We start from the raw sequence: 12,037 nt of genomic DNA, 5'->3' as shown, positions 1-12,037 counted from the left end.
TGGTCAGCAGAGGGACGAACAAGAAAGGCCAACGACGCCGACAGAAGGTTTTTGGAAGACCGCAGAGACCGTTATATATATATATATAACAAATGCAGTGTGGAAGGTGTTTATAAGCCATTTAAGAAACACACAAAAACCGTTAGATTCACTTCAACATTTAAATTTAATTTATTTCAAAATATTTTCGTCGCTTTGAGACCGCGACCCGTTCACTGACAACATTCTGTGCAAAAATTCTGTGCAGCAAAGAATTTTCTCAGTGAACAGGTCTCAAAGCGACGAAAATATTTTGACACAAATTTAATTTAAATGTTGAAGTGAATCTAACGGTTTTTGTGAGTTTCTTAAATGGCTTATAAACACCTTCCACGCTGCAATTGTTATATATATATATATATATATATATATATATATATATATATATATATATATATATATATATATACCCAAAGTTTTAAATTTAGAAGAGAGTTTTGACGCTAATATCCATTTATGATTAAATTTAAAACTTTGGATATATAACCAAGGAGAACGACCCCTTTGGATATATAACCAAGGAGAACGATCCCTAAGGAGTCTAATTTAGACCTTTTGCGGTGAAATCTCTTGCTATATTGGTAACGATTACATGTTTTTCTATGAACAAATATATATATATATATATATATATATATATATGTGTGTGTGTGTGTGTGTGTGTGTGTGTGTGTGTGTGTGTGTGTATTTTATATTGGGAAATTTGATTTAGTATTGCTAAATTAAATTTTTCCCTGTACGTTTTGGACTTTATTCCCTAATATTATATATACATACATATGTGTGTGTGTTAGTGTGTGTGTGTGTGTGTGTGTGTGTGTGTGTGTGTGTGTGTATCATTATTAATCGTAAACATTTTGTTAACAGAGTGACATATTATGATTATGCAGTTTTATGTCCTAAGGTTTGCAGCTATAACGTCCCTAACGTTTTTGAAAAGTAAATATGACTAAATCATCTAATGTGACTTCTCTTTATTTAAGATATATGATTCAGGAGAGATTTATCTGCTATTTCTTGCAGCGCAACCAACTGCTTAGAAGCTGTTGCACTCGGTCGAAAAGTTTTCATTTGAATATACTAATGAAAAGAAAATGTGGATTAAATGTAATTAGACATTAAATTGGGTCATTGAAATTTCTTGCACGGCAAGTCTTGTAGCCATTAAAAAGTTAGTTTAATTATTCCCGCCAAAATGGAAATTTTATCAGCTATATTTGATAATTTCTAACACACTATCTTACTTTCTCTCTCTCTCTCTCTCTCTCTCTCTCTCTCTCTCTCTCTGTGTGTGTGTGTGTGTGTGTGTGTGTGTGTTGTGTGCGTCTGTGTGTGTGCATGTGTGTGTGTCTCACGTTCTCTCTCTCTCTCAATGCATATTCTACAACTAAGAATAGAAAAACACACATACACACATACGCATGGGCCCGCACCCACGCACACATGCACACACATACAAACACACTCAATAACGCACACACACACCTGTAAATATATATATATATATATGTTGCGTGATGGAGGAAAAAGACAACAGAAAAAGAAGCAAAAGCGAAAAAGGAATACAGAGACCTTACCTGTTGACCGACGCAGGTTGAGTGATCACTGTCGTTATCGTGAAGAACACGTCCTTCCACACCCACCGTCTCTTATCGAACTGCACCCACGTGCTATCTTCCTGCGCGTGCCCCCCCCCCCCCCGTGGCTCTTCCGTCCCCTGCAGTCTTCACTTCCGTTTACCTCATCTGCAATCCTCTCCACCAACGCCACATTGCTCATCACAGCCCATAACACCACAAACACTACACCTCCCCCGATCTACAGATCACTCAGCCAGCTTTCTCACTCACTCCTCACTCCCAAACTCATACCTTAACTTGTTTCATAATCAGCCAATCAGGGAGGAGGGTGTTGCTCCCTCTGTGGTCGCTGTGCGACCCCGGGGCTGGCCTGAGTTCCTGGCATGCTGCTGCTGGCTTCATCATCTTGCCTTCTGCTGCTGTCTTCATCTTCTTGCCCACTGCTGCTGGTTCCATCCTCTGAGGCATTGACAATCTTCCGCACGTCCAAAACATTTCATGGCATACCATTGACAGAGACATTGTTCTTCGAATTGATGGAAGTTATTGTTCTCTTTCCCCATCGTGATGTACACCGTGCATTTGGGGTTTTTACCCAAACTTCTTCCCCGACCTGCATGAAGACATGCTCTTCCTCTCCCTCGGGTCGCATTGATGCAGTACACGGATGCCTCCACTCGTACCTGAATATTGCCGTGTGTGGCACTGACTCCTCAGCCTGTCCTGAATTGGGCGACATATTGTACCAAAATACGGCCCCGATTGGTGAAATGTGGCCCCTCTCTGCCATGGTCTTGATGGAACGATGATGCCATTCCACCACTCCATTTCCACTTGCCCGGTATGCCGCCTTGAAGAAGCGGCTGACCTGCCACCCATCAAGCATTTCTTTCAGCACCTCTAAGCGAAATGCAGTGCCATTATCCAGAAGCAGCTCATCCATGGGGCGTCGTTCCAGGAATATCTCATTTAGTACTCTCACAATTTCCTCTGCGGTCTCCGTCTTCATCTTCCTCCATATGGCCAACCGCCCCGGTCCACAGTCAACCATTAAGAGGCATGTTCCCTGCCGGTAGTGTGTTATGTCCACTGCCAGTCATTTCCAGTTGTGGTCCACTGGAATACTTCCCGCCTCATGTACGCCCGGAGCGGGGTCAATAGACTGGCACCTGTCACAGCTGCTAACCGCACTCTGCACGCTCCGTCTTGTTACATCGGAGTCTACTTTCCTGGCTAGAAACAACGTCCTGTCCCCCTACCCCATGTGATGCATGGTATGCAATCTCCTCAACTCCGAGTCACTTAGACGGCATACTACAGCCACAGCCTGCTCCGCATCCTCTGGCACCTGTAACCAGGCTCGCTTTACCCTGGCCAGCGCATCTGCCCTGCTCCTCTCAGCAGTTAGTTCACGTAGTATCCCCAATCGACGTATTACCAACATCTCTGCGGCCTCTTTGCTTCGCACCCTCCGCTCATTGGTGATGACTGCCGTCACCTAACCAAGTACAGTGGCCGAATCGGTCCTAATTTCTACGGTGTGCAACCCCCACATCAAGGCTACGTTCACTCTCTTCAGCACGGCTTCCAACTCCGCCACATTGATATGGTTGCAGTCATCCGTCTTCCTGAGGCAGGCTGCATCTTCCGCCACGACGCCTCCCACTTCCAAGACAACTCCTATTGCGATGCTACTGGCGTCACACCATACGATCCCGCTCTTTGATTTGGGAACATACCAACTGCCCCTCACTGGATCTTCTGCTCTCACTCTGACCAAGACTTCCTGCATCATGTCGGTCGTCTTTTCCTCCACTTTATTGTACCATTTCACTCCTTCGACTCGTCTCTTGATGAAGTTACATGCTGTCCAGAGCCATCTTGCAATCAGGTAGTGTCCCACCAACTTCCCACACACCGAGAACAGTTTCCGTCTACTCCTGCTGGTGCCCAGTTCGGGGATTTCGTTCCCTCGCCGGAACACCAACGCACCGGCCTTGTCTCTCCGTAGCTTGAGGCCTAGTGCAGCGCCTCCCTCCATAGCCTCTGGTGGCTTGGTGATCAGTCCATATCACTTCAGATGGCCTATGACCTCCATTGCTGGCATTACTGTTTCATCCACCAGGATGTCATCGATATATGAATTGGTGGCCGTGTTTACTCTGTCCACCTTTCCCAGGATGGCCTTGAGAATTGTTGCCACAATCTTTGGCGCTGAATTTAGCCCGAACCCCAGCCTGGTCAGTAAGTTTGTCCGGCCCTTATACCTGACAAGCTGATGCTTCCACAGTCTCTCAGCCACATGCACCTGCAGGTGTGCCGACTTTAAATCGGCGATCGTGGAGGCCTCTGTCATTTGTCTCCACTCTCGCAAGGTGTCCCCGGAAATATCTGTGGCCTCACCGCCCGTATGACATGATATATGGTCATTCAGCTCTCGGAAGTCAAGCACTAGCCTGACCTTATGCTTTGTGGGCTATATCACCGCTATCAGCGGCAGGACTCCACTCTCTACTTCTTCCCAAGGGATCAATATGTCCTCCTTAATCCACCGCTCCACCTCACCCTTAAACTCACTTCTGGCATTTCCTTTCAGAGTATGTTGATAGCCACCCACTTTATTTTTTAATGTCGGGGGCTCTCCCTTCCAGTTCTACTCCACTGTCCACCTCTGGCCATCGAAGACAGCACGAAACTCCTGGTCTTCAATGGTGTATGCAGCATGCTTTTCTTCGCGGTTCCCAGAAATGCACGGTTTCGTAATACACGGTGTCCCCGCAACCCCTAACGTTACACCGGCCTCGTTGACAGTGACATCTCCTAAACGAGTGATTGTATCCATCCCCATCACCACGTGAATCTCATCCACCAAGTGGCCAACTACAATTGCTTTCAGTGTCAGCTTTTTTCTCTGCACCACAATCTGCGCATCTGTAATTCCTTCACAGTGTACTTGTCTTTCGTCGACTGCCCTTACACTGCTCACTCCACTCCACGTCTCTACCATGTCTGAAGTCATCAGGGTCGTCGTACAGGGCTCGCGTTCACAAGGGCTCGCGACATCTTCCCCTCCACCAGAATGTCGACTACAGGTAACGATAAACGCGCTTCTATTGATCTGAAGGGATAACTACCGGCGCAGTAGTCTCCCTTAGACCGTTTCCCCGCAGACATTCGCTGGCTATATGTCCTGTTTCTCGACACCGGTAGCAAATGACCTCAGGCTTGGGTGACTTGCAGTCTCGCACCATGTGCGGGCACTGACACTGGAAACACTGTCCTTTGAATGGCCGCACGCGTTCCTTGATTGACCCCTCCCCGCTACTCCTTGCTCGGCCACTTTTCGCTGTTGCAGTCGCTGCTACCGGCATCGTCCTGCAACACGAAACTAGTACGTGAGCCCTAGATATAATGTCTGCCATCGCCATAGAGTTAACGTTCGGCAACTTTTGCAACTCAACCGATATGTGGTCAGGAAAGCCAGTCACAAACGCTAAATTAACAGTTCCGTCCAGTGATTCACTTTCATATCCCGCCAGTTTAGCCAATCTCCTGAGTTCGTTGGCAAATAGGTCGACCTGTTCGCCGGTCCACGTTGCTTTCCCCAGGCGAGCGTACACTTCGAACATTCTTTCTGAAAGGCCTCCATCAAACGGATTTCTATTTTTCCACGCTAAGTTGGTCCCTTTCTTCCATTTCTAGGTATAGTGCCAACGCTGAACAATCTAGGTACAGCGGTATAAAACTCGCTAAGTCGTTTATCCCGTGGAGTTTCACAACCAACTTCATCTTCTGTCAAGCGACTACATCCGTGTCATCGCAGAACGGTTTGACCAAATCGTTCGAAATACGGACCAAATTCATCATTCGTATTTTTTTTTTTTATGAGCCAAAATAGCTTGTTGCGTGATGGAGGAAAAAGACAACAGAAAAAGAAGCAAAAGCGAAAAAGGAATACAGAGACCTTACCTGTTGACCGAGGCGGGATAAGTGATCACTGTCGTTATCGTGAAGAACACGTCCTTCCACACTCGCCGTTTCTCATCGAACTGCACCCATGTGCTATCTGCCCGCCCGTGTCCCCGTGGCTTTTCCGACGGCCGCTGCAGTCTTCACTTCCGTTTACCTCATCTGCAATCCTCTCCACCAACAGCACATAGCTCATCACAAGCCATAACACCACAAACACCCCAATATATATATACATACATATATATATATATATATATATATATATATATATATATATATATATATATATATATATATATATATATATATATATATGTGAGAAAGTTGGTATGTGAAAGCACGTGGTTGGATGTATAAAAGATAATAAGAGTGAAAAAACTACAGAAGGCTTGTGTTACATGGTTAAAGTATATATTTAAATTATGTCAGAAAAATGTAAGAAAAATGTTATAAAAATGTTATAAAATCTTTTTGGTATATAAACATTGTATTTTGAGAAATAACCGGTTTCGTGTTGTCTTTTCAAATTTCTCTACTTCATTGTGTCGTGTTCGTTCCAGTTATTTCTCAAAATACAATGTTTATATACCAAAAAGATTTTATAACATTTTTATAACATTTTTCTTACATTTTTCTGACATAATTTAAATATATACTTTAACCATGTAACACAAGCCTTCTGTAGTTTTTTCACTCTTATTATCTTTATATATATATATATATATATATATATATATATATATATATATATATATATATATATATATATATATATATATATATATATATTACTGCGTGGCTCCTTGGGTAAGTGTCTTTCACTATGGCTCTCGGGCCGACCGAAGACTTGTGAACGGAGATTTGGGAGACAGAAACTGAAAGAAGCCGGTTGTATACACACACGCATGCATGCGTGCACACACACACACACACACACACACACACACACACACACACACACACACACACACACACACACACACACACACATACAAGTGTTTATATTGTTGCATTTAAACATTTATGCTTTCTTTCCATTGTAACTTTCAGAAAGTTTCTTGTCAAGTTATAATGTAAGCACAAATCAAAGATGAAAATAAGAGTCAAAAACTTAGCGTTTCATATCTATCGTCAATTGATCTTACCTTACTGGCTGTAAATTTCTCTACGATGTAACTGAAGCCAATAAAGACCTACACCAACTTGTTTATATACTCGTTTCGATATGGAAAGTATATTACACATATACGTATGACATCGTTCACACTGTGGGAACAGAGAAAGAAATATGAGAAATACAAATAGGAAGGAAAAACGAATGAACAATAACAAAAAAAGAGAAAAAAAAAGGTGTATGAAAGAGTGAGACAAAAGGAGAGAGAAAATCGGAGTGAAGGTGGAAAAAGGGGAAATCAAGTTAGATATAGAGGGAGCTAATCTTGTGATAATTTATAGGTTGACATAAAAGGTAGATAAGTAGACAATTTAAGACTTAGAAAGAGATCGTAAAACCAGATACAGTTTGAGACATCGAAGAGAAGAGTGAAAGACCTGGTATATGCATGCATATACGTACACACACATTATGCATTCTCATTACCAATCAAATATCATCGTAAATTAATTTTCAAGCGTTATTTTTCGAAGTGAAAGAACTTATATATACAAATACACTGAATTATCTCCCTTTTTATATCAATCTTGGTATAACGTCTGTTTTCTTTATGCACACATAGGTATGAGACAAATTAATATATATATCAAAATATGAATAAGACCAAAATAGCTAAAGGCAGGCTTTTACGCTTTCGAATACACTTGTGGTTGTGTTGTCTTTCGCCCCAGCGACGGCCATAACTAATACTACTAATTTTGAAACAACTGAATCTCCTCTCTTAAAAACTATATTGAGTTTCTGCTTTGAGTCCCGTGTTTCTCAGCCATTGTTGGGATTTTGCTTTGTCTATTTCTTTTGCCATGAAAGGGCTTTTCTTGCCATGGTCCGTTACAGTTACAGTTTTAGCTTGGATTTCTGTTGTTTTACAGCTTTTATTGTTTCTTCATTTCCTTCATAGCTGTTAGTTACTATGACTTCTTTGTTGTAGTTGTCAGCTGCCTTAAAGACTGGAAACAATTTTTTGTTTTGTTCGGGTTTTATGGCTATTTGTATTAGTTTTCTTGCTTCTGAAGTAGGTATTCTGTAGTCCTATGGTGGTTATTTTGTAATTGTTTTCTATCTATATAACGCCTCTACCACCTTGCATACGTTGTATATATAACTTTTCTATGTCGGATTTTAGGTGGTGCATCCTAAATCCTGTCATTATTTTTCTTGCTTGCCTGTCTATTTTGATTAGTTCATTTAGAGTTCAGTTAAGTATACTGTAGCTGTAACTTATAATTGTGGCGGCTAGTGTGTAGATACCTATTTTCTTATTTTTTTGGCATTTAGCTGTTTTCAGTATTAATCTAACTCGTCTATAATATTCTTTTCTTATCTTCTCTTTCATTTGTGTGTGTTGTATTGTATCAAGTTCATTGATTCCTAAGTAATTGTATGTCTAGCTTTGCTCTAATTCTCTTATTTTATTTGTTTCCTTCTTTTCAAGGTTGCTTTGGTACAATTTTCTAAGCCAGCTTTCATGTTTATTTCTTTGGTAAATCCACGTACTGTCTGTAGTAATGTTTCCAGCTGTTTATCATTTGTAGCGTACAGCTTCAGATCATCCATATATAAAAGGTGACTGGTTGTTTTGTCATGACGGTTGTATTCACTTCTAGTTCTGTTTAGCATGTCAGATAAAGGTGTCGGTGTCAATCAGAAAAGGGGTGGACAGAGCGTGTCTCCTTGGAATATTCCTATTCTAATGGAGACGGCTTTGGATTTTATGAGTCCCTCTTTTGTCTGGAGCTGTAGCACTGTCTGCCATTTATTCATGGAATGTTTTATATATCATATGATTATTGATATTACCTTGTTCATGGCTAGTGTTTCTAGGATCCATGTGTGGGGATTACTATCAAAAGCCTTTCGGTAACCAATCCAGGCCATACTTAGACCTTCTGTTCTTCTGGAAACAGGTTGTTTTCTTCCAAATGCTTGCTCATTATCTGCGATATAATTGCAGTAATGGCTTTGTAAATTGTAGGGAGACAAGTTATCGGTCTATAATTTTGTGGTGTTTGCCGTATCAGTAGCTTTTGGGAATTAGGATAGTTTTCCCTTCCGTCGGCCATTCAGGAATTGCTCCCTTCCGTGAGCCATTCAGGCATTGCTAGTACTTCAGTAAATTTCTCAACCAGCTTTTTATGTGTTCCTGTTAAGCATTTTAACCAGAAGTTGGGGATCTTGTCGTGCCTGGGTGCCTTCCAGTAGCTTAGATTTTGCAGTGCCTGATTGACCTTTCCAGTTGTTTCAGAGGCCCAGAGTTGTTCAGGTATTGTGTTCGTTCGTTGTTTTGATAGAACTTTCTTGAGGTCATTATTATTATTATTTATTGTCTTTGCACTGATCCTAACGTTGGAGATGTTCTATGTTGCCAGCTGTTCACTACCAGTAACACCCCTTATTTTTCGAGCACTATCAAGAGTATTCGAGCGGTTCCAAGTAGTGCTGTTTTCTAAAAGTGCTCATCCCTGATTGCAGCCCCTATTTGTTCCACGTACTTCTCAAGATTTTTACTTACTGTTCTCAGGGCTCTGACAATTATTAGTACTACTGCTACCTTTTTCATCGACCACAACTGCTTAACCTTCCAAGCTAGCCTGCCATCTCTATCGACTTAGCTTTCTTCCTTATCACATACCTTGTCAGCTGGGAATGCTATATTTATGATCTGGACAATACTTGCTATATTATCATGATGTATCTTATATTATTTCTGGGCTAGTGGCATACGCTGACTGGTAATATGCCATACGGTTTCACCATTTTGTCCTCAAATTCTGCACTTACCACTTTCTGATGTGGTGTCTATTCTGTATTTGACTTAATCGGTTCTTAATACTAGATCTTGGTGAGTACAGATTAGAAGCCCCCATTTCCAGTTTTAAATCACTTTTAGTCATCCATAGCTATCTTTTTTCTTCTGTCTGTCTTATACTCAACATCTCTATGAAACTGTCCATGCATTCCTTTCTTTATCCACCTATTTTCATTTCAGGATCATTCATTCTCAAGTCCTTGGAAAGTGCCTTATGTTTGCAATCTTCCATCCTACACAAGCCTGACCTACTTACTTCCAATAATAGCGGTTACATCTTTTACATCCCAACCTATGTTGTTTTCTTCTGCTCTAATGCTGTGTTCACATCCGATCTGTCCTCTTCCTCCTCTTTTTCTTGGTACATACAATCTGTCTGTCTCACTTTTTGCGTGGAGTATCCCATATCTAGTCAGCAACTTCCTTGTCTTTCTCTTTAAGCTGTTTAGATTGTCTACTGTCCATGCGATTACCTCTGACCCATATCTAAAAAGTGAAACCACCCAGGTGTTGATAGCTTCAATCTTATTTCGGCCGTTTAATTTCGACTTAACGATGAAAACATTTTGAAAATTTTGCGAAGGCCTCTGAGCAGGTATGGTCATGATGCAGATTCTCTGCTCAACTTTCTCTGTCATGGTCAATGCGACGATCACACACTACACACCTTCCTTCCAAGTACGCCTGTAAACAGCAGAAGTGTTTACAGATAGAAGTCGAAACTTTGTGCAAATGCACCACCGAGTTTAAGGTCAATCTGTCCCAAGTGGCTTTACTTTGCGTGCTTTAGTTTCATTACAATAGCATGAGTCCGGATACTTATCGATCAGATACTTATTGATCAGACCGATTATATATGTATGTGTGTGTGTTTGTGTGTGTGTCTGTGTGTGCCCGTGTCTGTCTCCCACTACCGCTCTACTACTGGTGTTGGTGTGTTTACGGGACGTAAACACACCAACACGTTCAGTAAAAGACACCGACGGAATAAGTACTATGCTTTAAAAAAGTAAACACCAGAGTCGATTTGTTCAATTAAGCTTCTTTAAAGCTGTGCTCCAGTATCACCTAATCTAATGGCTAACACATGTCAAAGATAAAAAAATAAAATATTAACACACACACAAACTTCCTCAGAAAACGATAGATTAAATTTTATTATGTCTGGCGAGAGTCATTCTCTTTTAGCGCCTTGTTATTTAACCGGTTCGATTTCCACCCATTTAGTTATTTATTTTCTAAAATTTTCGTTGCGTCTTGCAAACTTTTCAATAGTCGTTGACTTAGTCCGTTATCAGATCTGCGTTCTTTTTGTTTGTCTGCTTGTTTTCTTTGTTAATGTGTTTGTGCGCAAGTGTATACATTTATGTATGAATGTATGTATGTATGTATGTATGTATGTATGTATGTATGTGTGTATGCATGTATGTGAGTATATGTGTATGCGTGCTTATCGGTCCCTATTACCTATTTACCTATCCATCTATTTATCTATCTGTTTGCTTACATATACACTTACCTGCACACACACACACACACACACACACACACACATATATATATATATATAATAATATATTCCTCTATACACGATCATACAAAACCCTTTTTTTGTATTTATTTTTATTCCCATATATATATATATGTATATATATATATATATATGTATATATATATATATATATATATATATATATATACACGTCTACATAACAGCCTACTATCAAATCTACCAGTGTATATATAAACTGTGGGTATTGGGGTATGACTACCTTCTACGTATGTTTAGTACTGTGGATGTTTCATTTATTAGGACGTACTCCTGTATTTGTCTGAGTGCTGGGTCTTTCGGGTGCTTGGATAAAATGCGGATGTCAAGTTGGTTCAGTGTGCCGCCATGCTGGTCTTTGGCATGTTGGTAGAATATGGAGGACTCTTTTTTATCGTCATTTTGTCTCAAATGTTCCTTTAGTCTCTCTGCAATGCTTCTAGATTTCTCACCTCTCTATACCCTGTTCTTGTCTTTACAAGCACCCTCTATGCACCTTATGCTGTACACTACATTTCTAGTTCTACAGTTAATACTATGGTTAATGTTACATACCATGCAGTTGTGATTGGTGCACGTGATATTCTCAAAGGAGTACGTCCTACATAGTTGTGATCTGATGGAGCTGCCTGGGTTTTCAACGTCATTGGGGTTAAAAACTTGCAGTAACATTCGTTGGTATGGAAAGAGCCATGTTGAAGTGGCGACATACATACATACATACATACATACATACATACATACATACATACTCATTCGCGATGTTGGATCACTGAACTCAACACGTTTTTTCATTCTCTCTTCTTAATCCTTTCTGTCGAAGAGCGTAGGTTTGAAATGTAAAAGACTTTTCCATTTTTCCCGATCGTCAAACTAATAAATTTGAACTGTATATATATATATATATATATATA

The 12,037-nt window shown here is 40.7% G+C and overlaps 1 protein-coding gene across 4 annotated transcripts in view; it reads right to left on the bottom strand.

Annotated features, from left to right (window-relative positions):
* The window catches only part of LOC106882574 (acetylcholinesterase), a 135,732-nt gene that overhangs the window by 24,393 nt on the left and 99,302 nt on the right, over positions 1–12,037 (bottom strand). For 2 of the 4 annotated variants that reach the window (XM_089357251.1, XM_052970477.2), the window contains exon 2: positions 6,737–6,857. The gene's annotated coding sequence lies outside the window, so the exon portion shown is untranslated. Of the gene's footprint in view, positions 1–1,611; positions 1,888–6,736; positions 6,858–12,037 lie in introns of those variants that run through there. The other 2 variants (XM_052970478.2, XM_052970480.2) reach the window with 2 other exon arrangements.

The sequence above is a fragment of the Octopus bimaculoides genome, chromosome 9 (genome assembly GCF_046866305.1).
Source record: "Octopus bimaculoides isolate indiv1 chromosome 9, ASM4686630v1, whole genome shotgun sequence".
Classification (NCBI taxonomy): Eukaryota; Metazoa; Mollusca; class Cephalopoda; order Octopoda; family Octopodidae; genus Octopus; species Octopus bimaculoides.
This window is presented reverse-complemented; position numbering and strand designations above follow the sequence as displayed.